Below are 11,345 nucleotides of genomic sequence, written 5' to 3' on the forward strand. Positions count from 1 at the left end.
AGCCCTGTGTCCAAAACCTTTCCAGGAAGTGTCGTGCCTCCCCTGGATGTCCCCCGGGGCGCTAGATGTAGCATTCCCCGCCCGTGCCTCACCCTTCCAGGCCCCACAGTCCATCCTGCTCCCCCAACACAGAGCTTCAACCCAGCCCCTTCTCTCCCCTCCGCCTACCACTCAATCCTATTCCCTCTCCCCACGGCACCCCCCTCCGGCCTCCTCACCCCTCCCATCTGAGCTCAAGCCACCTACCTCCCCCATGCGAGTGGATTTCACTCTTGTCACCTTTTGTGAGGCTGGCCCTCCCTCACTTCAGACCTTCTCATGGCTCCCCATCGCCCTCGGGACAAATCCCCAGGTCCTCAGGCTAGCATCAGATGCCCTGCACACATCCCCCCCCCCCCCCCCCCGCCCCCCATGCAGGTTTCACCTCCTGTCCAGGGTTCACACACTCTCTCTGCTCCAGCCACACCAGTCCCAGTACCTACTCTGTGTTCTCTCCCACCTCTGGGCTTTTGCGTGTGTTGTTACCTCTTCCTGGAATTCACTCCTGCTCCTTTTCTGCGTCTTCCAGGCCCAGCCCCAAAGCGTCTCCTGCAGGCAACCCCTCCATTACACACACTGAACTCAGGCTGTTCCGGGAGGGATTTGTTCTAGAACCCATCCTCCTAACGGAAGCCGCTGGGGTCCTAGGGAGGGCCCGGGAGGCAGGGGGTGGGGGGCAGAGTCAAGCACTCGCTCCTGGGCCCACCTAGTTAGTGTCATGACAGAGGGAGCATCTGGAGGGACCAGGGCCTCTGCTTGGTGAGTCCAGAGGAGGCTTCCTGGAGGAGGGGACCTTTACCCACCAGGCTTTAGATGTTTCTACCAGGCACACACCACAAGGGAGGGTAAATACAGATTTGTGGATTGCCTGAGAAGCCACAAGACCACACACACACACACACACACACACACACACACTATGGTGTATATGATCTGCCAGGAAGGAAGAGACATTCTGCTCTGAGCAGCAGCTGTGAGAATTTGGGAAGACTTAGCTGAGAGCAACCTGTGAGATGGGAGACCCTCAGGCAGCCCATGACTCCATAACTCGCTGAAATGTCACATCCAGCCAGAGCAGGAGGCAGGGAAAGGACCCGCCAGGGGTGAGTTACAGCCTGGGCAGTCTAGCACAACCTTCCCACTACACCGAGAAGGCAGGCGGCGCCCAGCTAACTCTTGGGCCTTCCGGGGCTTCTCGCCCCACCTCCCGAGGTCTCAGTTTCCCCATCTGCAGAATCCAGGGAGAAGCTGCAAAATGGGGGAAGGGACTTAGCTTCCGATCTCTCTCCTTCCACTTAGGAAAGCTCAGCCCCGGTTCCTGGCTGGGTTTTTATGATGTGGATTTTTTTTTTTTTTTTTTTAAAGGAAAAAGCTGAGAAGCAGCGCTGGGACCCGAGATTGCTCAGACCACCTTAAATCAGCCTCGCCGCCTCAGCTACTGTGGAAATTCCTTTCTCCGCGGTGGTTGGCTGGGTGTGCCAGCCAATCCTCCCGCGGCGCTCCCACATGGGTCCATGACATCACAATGGGCACTGGCCAATGGAAATCAAGAAACCCGCGACCAATGGCAGGAGGCTCTAGGATCGGCTGGGCCAATCGGAAGGCTGCCAGCGGGGTATGGAGAGTGCGGTCGCCCCCACCCTTAGAGACGCTGAGGGCCTCGTGGACACCAGAGCTCCCCAGGAGTGGGGGTTGGGGGGGGGATCCGGTCCGTTTAGTATCCGAAAATCCGGAGACGCCAGCCACCCCCTGAGCCTGGCGAGTCTCTCCTTAAAAGCAGGAGCCCCTCGTCCAACAAAGTACCTTGGAAAAGCCCGGCCAGCTGGCGGGGCCGACTAGGTGCCTTTCGCCCTATTTCACAGATGGGTAAACCGAGGCAGACTTCAAATCGAGCTGGACACCTCCCACCTCCAATCCCCGGGAAGAGCGGAGACTCTCAGCCCGGACTGGAGGCCCCTGGCACGACTCAGCTTTTGTTTCCAGGCCCCGCGGGGGGAGGATAAGCCTACGTGTAGGCGGAGGGGAGGGACGTGCGCGTTTCCGTGCCTCAGTTTCCCTGAGCGCAAGCGGGAGAGGAGGCGGCAGCGGGGTTCTCGGAAAGACTACGATCCCCAGAAGCTCCCGCGCGGCGCCCGCCCGGGCTGTCAATCAAAGTAACGTGGGTCCCTCTCCCGGCCCGCGCTCCCCCGCCCGCCGCCTCTCTCCTGCCAGCTCCCGCTCCCTCCCCGCCGGCTCCGGGCCCGGCGCGGTATAATTACAGCCCATTGATCCGACCCGGGCCGGGAAAGCGGCTCCCTCGGGGAGGCCAAGCCTTTGGCTTCCGACTTCGCCAACCTCTGCCTACCGCCCCCGCCCCCAGCCGAGCTCCTGGGCCACCGGCCAGGCCTGTCCCCTCCTGAGGGCCAGGGCTCTCAGGTGACCTCGGAGCTTCTGTTCCTGCCAAGGTTGGCGGTGAGCCCCCCCTCAGAAGAATCACACACGTTAACTTCCACCTGGGAACGTGGGGAGGCCTCCCCCTTGTTCTAGCGCCCCCCCACCGTGACCTTAAGACTTGCGCGCCTCTCTCTGAGCCTGGGTTTGCTCACCTGTATTGTGAGATAGTTGGGCAAGACTTGTTCGTGAAACCAGTGTGCTGGCTCTCTGCTGTCCCGTGTGTGAGCAGGCAGGCCTGGCCATGATGGGGACTCAAGGAGGGGTTCCCGAGATTGGGAAACGGGGCGTGTGGGAGGCCCACAGAGCAGGGCACTCTCAGCCCCCTGTAGTCAGGGCTGAGATGGAGGTAGAAACGGAACTGTGGGTGGGGGCAGAGCCAGAGCCAGGAGTGAGGTCCCTGCTTGGGAAGTCGGGAAGGCTTCCTGGATGTCAGATGGGGGTGTGTAAGCTGGGGTTCTGCAGAATGCATAGGAGTTGCCTCATTCGAGCAGTGCATTTATGGCACCCTAACCCAAAGTGGACTCAGAGGAAAACTGGGGCAACGAGCAGTCTTCCCCTGGGATTGAGGAGTCACCAGCTCTGACTCCACACCTCCGTGGGTGGACCTCTGACCTTGCCCAGGCTGTGGGGTGGGGGCAGGTGGACACACTCATGGGCTAAAATGGGCCTCTGCCTGCTTTCACCAGGGTCTGAAAAGTCAATAGGTTCTGAGCAATGGGAGCCGGGGACTGGGTGGCCAGTGTCGGGAGGCACTGGGATTGGCTGAAGGCTCCCAACCCCAGCTGCTGCCTCTGAAAGAACTGGGCAGCTCCAGAAAGAAAAAGAAGGGCCCTCAGGGAGTCCAGGATGGCCCCTGCTCCGTGGGTTTCCTCACCTGGAAACCGAGGTGGATGACAATCTTCTAATACACTAACACACACGCTCCCTTCCCCCTACGTTTTTGATGATGCATTAAAATGGCTCAGCCGGTAGAGCCTTCAACTCTTGATCCCTGGGTCCTGAGTTCGAGCCCCGTCTCGGGCGTAGAGATTTGCTTTTAAAAAATGTGATCAGATCCCATCCTTCCCTCTGCTTAAAAACCTTCCAGAGCTCCCCATCACCCTCAGAATAAAATCCAAACTCCCACCTGTGTCTACATGGGCTGACCCCTGTCCTCTCCTGCCCTCACCTCCTCCCTCTCTCCCCATCACTCTCACTTCCCTCCAGCTTCTCAGCCCTCTTGGTTGTTACCTCTAACATACCAGGTAAGGCCCTGCCCCAGGACCTTTGCATGCACGGTTTCCTTTGCCTGGATCACGGCTGACTCTTCTCTCCCTTCCAGTCTTGGATGGAACACCACATCCTAGTGAGGCCTGGTCCGGCCAGCCTGGCTACAACAGCCCTCAACCTCCCTACTTGGTCAGCCCCTCTCATTTTATTTCCTTCGGTAAAGTCTCATCCCTCTCTGGACACTGATTATTTTACGGTCGGCCCAGGCCCAACACAGTGCCTGCCCCTTATATTTGCTGGGAGGATGAAGAGGCAAGCCTAGGGAGGGGCAGAACCCCTTCCAGGTCACCCAGTATTCATATTCGGGGCAGGGATCCAGAGTCCCTGACCTCCTGCCCATTTCTAACCTAGCCTGCAGGGGTCAGTGGCCACCCGAGGTCACGCCTCCCTTGGAGGCCTGGGTTCAAATCTGACTTTGCTGCTGTGCCACCGTGATTCTGTAAACTGAGAGGAACAATAGGACCTTCCTTGTGTTGTCATAGGTTCAAACGGCTGGATGGGGAGGCTGGCTTTGCCTGTCCTGTGAGTGTGTGCAGGGGGGAGGCAGGGCGGGACCTGGCCCAAAAAGGCAACCTCTATTTGGGGCTCTCCTGGTCCCAGACCCCACATCACACGCAGGGGCCCTCCATCCCAAGTCTGGGCCTCACCCTCTACACCCCCCACCCCCGCTCCCGGCATCTCCACGCACCCCGCCTCCATCCCTACTCTTGGGGGGCTCCTGCTGGACCCCAGATTCGCCCAGTCCCCAGCAGGCGTCGCACAGACATGTGTGTGGAACACACTATGTGGCCCAACCGGAAGCTTACTCTCCCAGCTTCAGGTTTGCGGGGAGCCCTTTCTCCCCGGGCCTCAGTTTGCTCATCTTGAAAAGGGGGTGAGCTAGCCCTTGATAATGGTATCTCCTGCCCTTCTTGCAGGGCCAGCTGGATTATTCCCTTTACTTTGTGCGGGAACCTGCAACACAATAGCAGTCCTCCTGCCTCTGGGCTTTTGCCCTCTTGGTTCCCTAGGCCTGCAGCCCCTCCCCCTCCATCTCCCTCCCCTCCTCCCCCCCACAGGCTCCTGCCATCCAAGTCTCAGCTGAGATGTCACCTCCACAGAGAGAGGCCTCTGTCATTCTCCGTCTCCAGCCCCTGTTGGAGCTTTCTTTGTAGCATTTGGTCTGTGAAATCATCTTATTTTCTTATTTGCTGGCTTATTATCTGTCTTCCTAGACGCTGTGGGCTCCACCACGGTCAAGAGCAGCTCTGTCCTGGGTCCCTGGGCACCCACCCCAGAGTCTATTACACGGCAGGCGTCCAATAAATGCCGGTGACCAGGGGGTCTGGCTGCAGGGCAGGGTGGAGTGGAAGCGGCCAGGCCCAGAGACGCCTAGGGACCTGTGCGTGGTCACACAGCGCCAAGCTCACTCAGGGTGGGCGCTCAGCGGCTGCCGTTCAAGGTCCCGGGGGCCATCTCCGCCCCGCGTCCCAGGTCGGCCAGACCGTGTGCCATGTAGCCCGCCGCCCAGGCCGGGAAACCCACCATTAACCGCGGGCCGGGCCTGCACGTTACCCAACAGGCCCCGTCAGGCCCAGCAGGGCACCGGGAGCGCGGGCCCCGCCCCTCCTCGGGGCCGGGATCGGGAAGCGGGGAGGGGAGGAACAGGGAGGAGGGGAGTGGGGCGCGGGGAGGAGGAAACGCTGGGGACCCGGGGAGGAGGCGGAGGGTGGGCAGGAGGGGAAGGGTGAAGGGGAGGGAGGAGGGGAGAGGGGGTGGGAGGGGGCGGGAGGGTCAGGGGCGGGGGAGGGGCGGGCTTCCAGGCCTGGCTGGCGCCCAGCGTCCGGGCCCTGGGGCCGGAGTGGGTGGGGGGTGGGCATCCAGGGCGGGGGGGAGGGGGCACAGAGCGGGGACACGTGGGGAGAGTAGGAAGGAGAGACAGACAGGGAGGAGAGGGAGAGCTAGAAAGACCTTGAAGGACGGTGGGGGGCGGGGCGGGAGAGGGAGAGAGACCCGGAGAGACCGAGGATCTGGGACACCCAGAGGCGAGGGCGGAGACACACGGAAGGGCAAGACTGCGACAGCCCGAGAGACCGTCGGGGGGAGTCCTCGGCGGGCAGGGCCCTATGGTGCCTGGGCTCCCTCCCGCCGCGTCTAAGGTCAGAACGCGTCTAAACGCGACGCGAGCCTCTGTCTCCCCTCCAGCCCGGCCCCTCCTCCGCTCTAACACCTGCCGTGGCTCCCAGGCTGGCAGGCGGGGTCCGGAGGGGCTGGCTCGTGCGCCGCCATCTCGCCCGCTCGCTCGATCTTCCCCGAACACCTACCGCGAGCCAGACACAATGCTAAGCCTGGAGATGCAGTAGTGACCACATCAGACCGAATGCTTTTGTCACAGACTCGGAGTGGGGGTCGGGGGTGGGGGAAGGGAGAACAAGGGAGTATCTGTTGCCTTAAGTTGTGCATTGTGATTGATAAAGCCAGCAAAAGGGGGGGTGTTGATGGCAGTCCCCGGCTCTGGGGACACTGTGTTCCAGGCCAGGGAAAGGCCCTCAGGTGGTGTCAGAAAGAGGCCAGGGTGAAGGCCTGCACAAGCAGGGGAGCACTGCCTCCAGGAGCACCCCTCCCTCCCACTCCCTCCTCACCCTTGCCTCCTGCCCTGCCCTGCCTGGCACTCCCACCCTTGAAGCCCTGCTCTCCAGCACTGGTTCCAGAAGCTTCCTCTTTCCCTTAAAATGGCTAAGACCCTGGACCCTGTAGCTTGGACCTTCCTGCATCAGAACCCAGGTTCCTGGCTGTGTGCTCTTGGGCAAGTCACTGCCTCCGTTTCTTTACCTGTCTAATGGTCTTTCCTTCACAGGTATTTTCAAGAATTAACTGGGAGACGGGCGCCTGGCTGGCTCTGTGGGAAGAGCATGTGACTCCTGCTGTCTGGGTCGTGGGTTCGAGCCCCACATTAGGCATAGACATTACAAAAATAAATAAATAACTAATAAACTTAAAAAAAAAAAAAAAAAGAAGAAGGAGGGGCGCCTGGGTGGCTCAGTCGGTTGAGTGTCCGACTTCGGCTCAGGTCATGATCTCGCGGTCCGTGAGTTCGAGACCCACGTCGGGCTCTGTGCTGACAGCTCAGAGCCTGGAGCCTGTTTCGGATTCTGTGTCTCCCTCTCTCTCTGACCATCCCCCATTCACGCTCTGTCTGTCTCAAAAATAAATAAACGTTAAAAAAAAAATTAAAAAAAAAAAGGAATTAACAGACACGTAGTCAAAACCCTCAGCCAAGGCTGGGGCCTTAATAGATGTTCAAATCATAGCTGTTTATGATTTCTGTTATCCTGATGACTGGTTTTGGCTTCCTGATTATTTCTGGTTGCTCCTAGTGGGGCCAAGAGCTCCTTTACCTGAGGTCGGGTGACCTTCTGAGGCACTGCCTTGTTTTGTGGCCTTGACAATCTGTTGTCCGTCTTTGGGCCACAGTTCTGTTGTCTGCGAAATGGGCAGCGTGGCATTTCCGGGTCCCAGACTCCACCAGCACTGTTTCTCCCCCAAGACTGTACCCAAGTCCAAGTTGCTGATGCCCAGAGGACTCAGGAAGGAGGAAGGCTGCAGGTGCGCCTGGCCGGCCGGACTGTGGCCATTTCGTGGATCACGTGGGGAGTTCCGGCTCAAACCAGGAGCCGGAGGAAGAGGGCTGGCTTTCTGAGCCACTGGGGTGCTCTCAGGCCTAGGAGTCGGTGGAGGTACAGAAGGGGTGTGTGGGGACAGGGGCTGGGTTCGTCTCAGGCCACAGGGGCCTGGGGGAATTCTCCAACACTGAGGACATTAGCACATTCGAGGACAGAGTAGGGGGGCGGCTCACACCCCTGATGTCCACATCCCCCTGCTAAAAAGCCCCTTCCAAAGGGGAATGATCATAGAAGGGGAGGGGCTTTTAAGAAGAAGGAAACCCCCCCCCCCCCACAAGGGATGGGGTCTGAGAGGGGTTGGGTGGTCAGAAATGGCTGGGTTCATCCTGTCTGCACGGCTCCCCTCTCCTCCAGTCCTGTGCCCAAGGGCTGGGGGCATTGCCCCCCCTCCTCCTCTCCCTGGGCCCCTCCCTCTCAGCCTTCCCCCTTCCTGCCGTGTTCCTCCCCATCCTCCTCCAACTCCCCCTCCTCTTTCCCTAACCCCTCCCCTCCCTTCCCTCCATTCGCTCCCCCTCCTCCTGTCCTCCCCTCCCTTCTCCACCCCTCCCTTCTCTCCCCCACCCCCCTCCCTCCACCCCTCCCTTGTCTTCCTTCCCCCTCCCTTCCCCCTCCCTAGACCCCTCCTCTCCCCCTCCCCTGCACTCTCCCCACCGCCCCCTCCTCCTCGGCTCCTCACTGCTTTCCCTGTCCCCCTCCCCTGCACTCTCCCCACCGCCCCCTCCGCCCCCTCCGCCCCCTCCTCCCGCCTCATTAGGCGCGGCCGCGGCGCGGGGCCCATTAGCGGATCAATTAGCCGAGGTCGCCGGCGGCGCGGTCGTTAAGCGCGGGAGGCCGCGGTGGGGAGGGGGCACCGGAGGCGGCCCCTCCGCCCGTCCGGGCTCCGCGGCCGCGCTCGCGCACCCCCCCCCCCCCACCCGGACCTTCTTGTCAGCCTGCTCCACAGGGGGCTCCCAGATCCAAGCCCCGCAGGTGGGATTGGGCGGGGGTGCTCCGAGACCCAAAGGGAGGCCCCCGAGGTCCCAGATCCTCCGTGGCTGGGCAGGGCGCCCCCTTCTCCGGAGGAGACCCCTGTTTTGGGGGTGTCGGATTTGTGACACCCCCCCCCCCCCCCCCACGAAGCCCTTCATCTGCCAGCAACATCAGTAATAATAACACCAGCTGACAGCTTGTGAGCCCTTGCAGGCTTCCTGCTAATTCTCGGGAACAGTTTCCCAGAAACTGAGATCAGACAAGTGACTTCACTTGCCTCAAATCACTAGTTAGGGTCTGAGACGGCTACAAACCCAGGTCTGCCCTCAGCAAACTGCTAACATTTATTGAGCTGCTTCTATGTGCAAATTAGAAAAAAAAAAAAAAAATTTGCAGCCAACACTCCCCATCCCTTCTCTGCCTGGCTCTCCGTCAACACACGTGCTGACACATTTTGTGTTTTCCTGGTTATCTGTCTGTTCCAGCCAGAGGACAGGAATTTATGTCTTCTGTGTCCCTGGGGCTCACAGTAGGTCTCAATGAAGGAATGAAGGAACGTGCCAGGCTGTGCTGTAAGCATTTCCACGGATTAAATAGTATGACCTTCGTAACAAGGAGTAGTATTGAGATTATACCCAGTTTACAGACAGGGAAACCAAGGTCCAGAGGGGAGAAGCCACTTGTCTAGATGGCCCAGCTATGAGAGGAAGAGCCAGGATTTATTTATTTTCTTAATGTTTGTTTATTTTTGACAGAGAGAGAAGGAGAGAGACAGAGCGAGTGGGGGAGGAGCAGAGAGAGAGAGGGAGACACAGAATCCGAAGTGGGCTCCAGGCCCTGAGCCGTCAGCACAGAGCCCGACGCGGGGCTCGAACCCACGGACCTCTAGATCATGATCCGAGCCGAAGTCGGGCGCTCAACCTACTGAGCCACCCAGGCACCCCTGAAGAGCCAGGATTTAAACTGAGGCAAGAGACCATATGCCTGGAACCACTATGTGACATATTAATGGCACCTGTTGTTCCCCGCAGGACCTGGCTGGAGGGGCCTGAGAGGACTTAAGAAACATGTCATCCAGGGACCCGGGGACACCTGGGTGGCTCAGTCGGTTAAGCCTCTGACTTCGGTTCAAGTCATGATCTCACGGTTTGTGGGTTCGAGCCCCACGTCAGGTTCTGTGCTGACAGCTCAGAGCCTGGAACCTGCTTCAGATTCTGTCTCCCTCTCTCTCTGCCCCTCCCCCGCTCGACTTACACTTTGTCTCTCTCTCCGTCTCTCAAAAATGAATAAACGTTAAAAAAAAAAAAAAAAAAGAACACTGTTCCAGACAGAAGGAACAACATGTGCAAAGGCCTCTAGGCAAGGAATGGCGAGATGTTTCAAGCTGGGTGCCGCCTGCGGAAGAGGGATGATTGGAGGGGTGGGGAGCAGATCCAGCTGCCACGGAGACCACAAATCTATTTTTTATGATTTTTTTTAAATTGTGAAATGTAACACACAAAAGGGTGCACAGGTTGTGAAGTGAACAAATCGATGAATTATTACAAAGTGAACACCCTCGTGTAATCAGGCAAGTTGAGAAGTGAAACACGACCGGCCCCATTAGAAGCCCCCTGTGCCCCTCGCCCTCTGCCAAGGGTGACCCCATGACACCTGACAGTACAGCTCACTTGGGCTGGATTTTGTTCTTCATATAAATGGAATCACTCAGTACTCATGCCTTTTTTTTTTTTTTTAATGCTTATTTATTTATTTTGAGAGAGAGAGAGCGCACGCACAAGGAGGGGAGGGTCAGAGAGAGAGGGAGAGAATTCCAAGCGGGTTCCGCGATGTCACTGTGGAGTCCCAGGCAGGGCTCGATCTTAGGAACGGTGAGATCGTGACGTGAGCTGAACCAGGAGTCAGTGGCTTAACCAACTGAGCCACCCAGGTGCCCGAGTTTGGGTTTTTAACCCGAGGATAAACGTTAGGCGGGGAGTGACCCCAGCACACTGGCGTTTTTAGAGGTGCTCTGGTACAGTGGGTGCAGGGGCGCCTGGGTGGCTCGGTCCCTGTCCCCACTCCTCTGTCTCCTCTTTGCTCAGGGACATGAGCCATTTCTTGTGCGGTGAGCAGTCCGCCTTCCCCTCTGCCTTTGGTCCCCCATGGGAACCCACTGGATGGGGGGCAGGTGAGAATTTCTTGGACTGGAAAAGTCCCTGGGTGCCCAGGTCCCTGAGGGTGGGAATTCTACGCCCCAGCCCTCCTTGGCTGCCCCGCCCAGCCCCACCCTTAGTTTCTCCCCACATCCTGGGTGGGCAGCCTGAGGGCCTCTTGGCCCAAGCGCCAGATGCACTCTGGGAACCTCCTTTCCTTCTGGCTCCCCCAGGTGGTCCCGCTCAGGGGGTGGCTCGAGGACCTTCAAGAGGTCCTGGCCCGGTCACGTTCAGCTGGGGGTCTGTGTTCTCAGCTCTGGAAAAAGGGTCTTCGCGTGGGCAGTGGCAATTGATCCCGCAGTCTGGAAATCTGTCTCTAAGGGAAAAGAATGCCACTTAGGAGCCCTGTGGCCTGGTGATCAGAAACCAGCTCCATTAAGCCTCCAGCACCGGGGCGTGGCTGTGTGACTTAGATCTTCCAGCTGACCCTCTCTGGTCTATGCACCAAGTTCCGCAGACAGACTTACACGGACAAGCCGGACTCACCCGGGACTCTCGCTATCCCGTCCCCCATAAGGAGGGAGCTCAGACGTGAGGGAACCCCCTCCTCCCCTGGGAAGGGGGGCACCGCGGCAGCCCGCAACACAGAGGCAGGAACAAGGCGACCAACCTTCTCACATCTTTATTTGAAAGGCACAGCTAAGCCCACCCTCGACACAGCATTGTCACTTCTCCGCAGCGATCAGACGACTGAGCACAACAAAAGCTGACAGTCTAAAAGGCTATATACAGACACAGGTGTGGGTGTTGCTTGTTTTTTTTTTTTAAACATTTTTCT

The sequence above is a fragment of the Panthera onca genome, chromosome A2 (genome assembly GCF_046562875.1).
Source record: "Panthera onca isolate mPanOnc1 chromosome A2, mPanOnc1 haplotype 2, whole genome shotgun sequence".
NCBI classification, from domain to species: domain Eukaryota; kingdom Metazoa; phylum Chordata; class Mammalia; order Carnivora; family Felidae; genus Panthera; species Panthera onca.